The sequence below is a fragment of the Triticum aestivum genome, chromosome 7D (genome assembly GCF_018294505.1).
Source record: "Triticum aestivum cultivar Chinese Spring chromosome 7D, IWGSC CS RefSeq v2.1, whole genome shotgun sequence".
Classification (NCBI taxonomy): domain Eukaryota; kingdom Viridiplantae; phylum Streptophyta; class Magnoliopsida; order Poales; family Poaceae; genus Triticum; species Triticum aestivum.
Genome location: NC_057814.1, coordinates 12,452,266 through 12,457,044, shown reverse-complemented (window position 1 = coordinate 12,457,044; position 4,779 = coordinate 12,452,266). Strand labels below are relative to the sequence as shown.

Genomic DNA, 4,779 nt, shown 5'->3' with positions numbered 1-4,779 from the left:
TTAATTTGTGCTACCCAATGTTTGCAAAATATATAATGTGTTTATACTTAGTTGCATCTAAATATGTAAATAGCTTGGTAGAGCATTCTAGGACAAAAGGATCTAGCAAAAATACAAAAAAGTTATCCCCACACATATTACGGCACAAGATTGTAATAGAAAAAGAACAGCCCGTTTCCTTTCGCTCGGGCGAGTTGGGAATAAACCCTAGCTTGACAATACACCACCAACTTGGGTTACAGAGTTCTGTTTAGACATGAAATCTCATCCCGTGTTTGATGACATATTGTGTAGCCCAGGGAAACATGCGTTCATCACACATTGTGTTCACCGTGATAGAAATTTCTTCTCAAGTTCTTTTTGATGCAATTTCTTCCTAAAGTTGCCCACAAAAGAAAAGAAAAAATCTCCCTAAAATTAGTATAAACACTATTTTGATTTCCAGACTTTTTTTGGGGAAATTTTGATTTTGAGATGGCTCAAGTTAGTATAGGCAGCACAGTGTAGGCCCTGCAAATCAACATCTAGGTCCGTTAAATTTGGCCCATTCGTGAGGGATGAAAAGCTACACGCCATTCCTATTGATTCTCTACTATCTAAAAGAAACGTAAGGTTCCCTCTCCCCTCTTACGTCAATTCTTTTGTCCAACCTTCCGTCAACAAGTGATCCCTTGCCTTCGTCCGCCCCTAATAAAAGGAAACACAATCAAGCATTGAGAAAAAAATCAGGCGCTAGAATCAGGTGCGAGAAATTATAGGACATAAAAATAGGACGCAATCCCAGGCTTTCTCTCCTCGCGTTTCGCTTCATACAAATCGGAGAGTCCCTCGGCGCCCCACCTCGCCTTCGTCCAACTTCGTCTGCCACCCACACACGTCCTATGACACCCTATCTCCGCCCCTTTCCTCGTGCGTTGATAGATAAGAGTTGATTCAATTACGATAATTTGGGAACCAATCACCGTAATCGCATTTATTTATTTCCTGTCTCAACCTTTCTCTATTCTTTAGCAGTGTCGCGGCGGTGGCTACAAGTGGGAGGAGCCTGGTGGCCGAATGGGCGAACGGTACGACCGACTGAGACTGAGAGTCACCTCTCCCTCTCTCTTTCGTCCTCTCTCTGCAACGACAGGAGGAATCAGTCTGGGGGGACGATGGCGTCGGCGACGCGCCTGATGTCCACCAGGATATTGAGGTCTTCCAGATCAGCGTCGACACTAGCATGCGATCGCCTCCGAGCACAGGATCCATGCGAAGTTGGGGCGTTTGGCATTGAGGACAGCGTGATTGGTTTGTCGCCTGTAACCCCAAATGACGAGCCCGGCGTGATCGATGAAGACTATTATGGTGGGGAGCTGCACGTCCCCAAGCAACCACCACCTCGCTACGGCTCCAAATCAGGGAGTATCGCTTCTCGGCTAAAGAGACCACACCCACACCGCTGCCTGGAGCCGCCGGCAGGCTTCGCCTTTGTCATGAGCGGATAGAGGCAAGGAGGGACAACAGTACGTATGCCATGCAAATCACTCAATCTATTTGACAGACATTTGACTTTTTCATTCAGATAATCTATGATTCTCTAGCTATATGTCTCGTGGTGTACGTGATGCCTTCAGTCCACATAATACGTTTTACTGACATTTAGCTTTTTGATTGAGGGCCTGTGATTCTCCAGCTACATGTCTCTGTGTACGTGATACCTTTCTCTGAACATTGTTTTCATTATATACATAACCACCACTCAGGCCATTACAAAAGAGAAGTTCCCATTACTCATTGTCTTTCTCGTGATTTCTGTTAGGGCCACCTACCACACATGCATATACACCATGTTTGTCTACTGTAATTTGATGTTGTTTACATGCGACACAAAAGATTTAAGAGTGCACTCGAGAAAAAATTGCTTTGCGGGTACACATTTGCTCAAGGACTGGTGTGTTGAACTTTCAACGATTTCGATTGGTCACTGAGATAATATTTTTTCTCCTTTTGTTGATATATGTCTCAAAGAGATTCGTATTTCCCTTTTTTGTGTTATGTTTTCAACATGAAGAATTTCATACTTTTGTTGTGGAGCCATCCAAATATATATTACGAGTTTCTCAAAATAATCATTATGGCGTAAAATCATTATATATGCATATTGTTTCCTGTATTTTTTATGTGAGCGGAAGTTTTAGATTTGGGACCAGCTTATTGCATGATCACTAAGAAATTATTGTGTAGTTCATCATTTATGTTTTATTGTGTCTATGTAAACAAGAATTTTGTTGGTTATTTGGCCTCACAAAGGTTCTTCCTTGAACAAAGCTTCCTGTGCCCTGGCCCCTGCTGAGAAAATCGACCAGCAAAGAACATGAACGAAGATGGTGACAAGACAGGAAGGAGCCGAGTATGCCACATCTGGATATGATGGTTTCCCCTCTGTTCTCTTCCCTCTTTCTTCGTAAGTGAATGATTTTAGATTGTTGGTCATTATTCAATTCCTATACATGTGAAGAAGTTGTACTAAACTATAGTAGTATAGTAAATTACTTTCAGTTTTTTCACCTTGTATTCCGCTACTAGGAATTTTCTATCCTAATTACTTCATCAGATTCTGTTCACTTTTTGAAGTTTTAGTTTGTGCAAGAAAGGCACCAAGGGCACCTGACTCCGATTGAAGATTCACACAATAAACAACCATAAGTAGTGGACACTGTTTATCATCTAAGATCGTACTCATGATGATGTTGCACATGAGAAAGTAAAGAGTAAACGCTGATCATGCTGATAATGTTGACCAGATTTAGATGGTGAAACAGTTGGGACTTGGGAGTACAAGCTCAAGCCATTGACATAGTTCAAGGTATACACTGTCCAGGTTTTCATGCCTTCCAGACTGTTGATATATATATATATATATATATATATATATATATATATAGGGTCGCGCTATTCGTCACCCTGGATGAGAAATAGTTATTCTTCACCCCCTCTCTATTTTGAGGTCAATGCACCGTATTTTTAGGTTTCGTAAATTTTGTCTTACTTCATACTAAAAAGAGAACGTAAGAAAATATATCGCCGCAAAAAATATTTTATGTTACATAAAATTACGAACGTAAAAACGTAATGTAAAACATACAAAAAACATACATAAAATGCGATAAAATAGGTCTTATAACCTATTTTTTTTGTTTTCTTATATCAAATTTTACGTAGTGAAACAATATGAATGTAACTATTTGTATTTCAAACGTAATTTATTTATGAAGCGATCGTAAGATTACCTTGGGTGAAGAATAACTTATTCTGCATCCTGGGTGATGAATAGGATTAATATCTGTCAGCCAGTGGTAGTTACCCCATATGTCTCATATACTACCATGTGGTACTATATATACTACTATACCATTTTAAATATATTCGTATACTATATCTAAGATATATGTTTGACATGTTTAGGATCGAGCCACTAGAACATTTATGTTCCCATTGCAACGCACGGGCAATTACCTAGTATAAAAAAAAACACGTCATTCCTATGGGAATTCCCCGACGACAGTAATGGCGCCGCCGCCGCCAAGCTCCCACCAAAGCCCACCGCCGCCGCCGTCCATCGCGGATATTCCGGAAGTGTTGCTCGAGGACATCTTCCTCCGCCTCCCCGATGCCGCCGACCTGGCCCGCGCCTCCACCGCCTGCGCCTCCTTCCGCCACGTCATAGCCGGCCACGCCTTCCTCCGCCTCTACCGCGTCCTCCACCCGCCGCCCCTCATCGGCGTGCTCCAAGATCCCTTCATCCCAGCCCAGCCGCCGCACCCCTCCGCCACCACAGCCCGCGCCTTCACCGGATTCAATTTCTCATGCTCCTCTTTACTCCCCTCCACCGCCGGGCGCTCCTGGAGTCAAGTTGACTTCTTTCACGGCCGCGCCCTCCTAGCCAGCGACCCGGCCAAGGAAAAAACCGGGGCCATGGGCGCTGAGGTGTGCCAATTTTTTGTCAGGGAACTCGCTGTGTGCGACCCCGTGCACCGCCGCTACATCGTGCTGCCCGCCCTCCCCGTCGGCCTGAAAGCGCTTGTCCGTAAACCCGACGTCCTCAGTCTGGAGACGTTCCTTGCTCCTGGCGAGGATGAGGATCCTTTATCATTCAAGGTGATGTGTTTGGCCAAATGCAGAATGAATCTGCTGCTTGTGGTCTCCTCCTCCTCTTTGGATAGACAGTGGCATGCTCGTACGTTTGACCAATGGAGCGCTCCGGCTGTGTTTGCTTCAGTTGAGAACTCTGAGCATGGGCTGTCCTACTCCAATCATCAATATGCCAACAGATGCTTCTATTGATGTTTGCATTTCCTGAGCAAGTTGCTTGTGCTTGATGTGTGCGCAATGAAGTTCTCTGTTGTCGACCTCCCTCCTGATCAAAACTGGACAAGTGAGTTTGCCATTCTGGAGACAACTGAAGGAACGCTCGGGATGCTCACTAAAGTCTATGATAAGGATAGCGATGATGATCCATATTGGCTAGCGTATTCCATTATGAGGAATAACCAGTGGCACTCGGAGAAGGTCATCCTGTTGCCTGTAAAGCGTGCTGTTTTCATTGGTGTAGCCGGTGGATACCTGCTCATGGAAGCGTTGTACACCACATCTTTGCCAGAGGAGCTGAAGTTAGGATGCCTTTTGGTGGACGTGAAGACGTTGCAGGTCGAGTTGTTTGCTAAGCTTAGCAAACCCATCTTACATGGTCTATTATATGCTGGATTCCCACCATCATTGTCTGCACCAACTATATGA

At 44.1% G+C, this 4,779-nt stretch overlaps 1 pseudogene; it reads left to right on the top strand.

The window, feature by feature from the left end:
- The first annotated feature begins 2,366 nt into the window (after positions 1 to 2,366).
- LOC123170614 (uncharacterized) lies at positions 2,367 to 4,779 on the top strand (annotated as a pseudogene).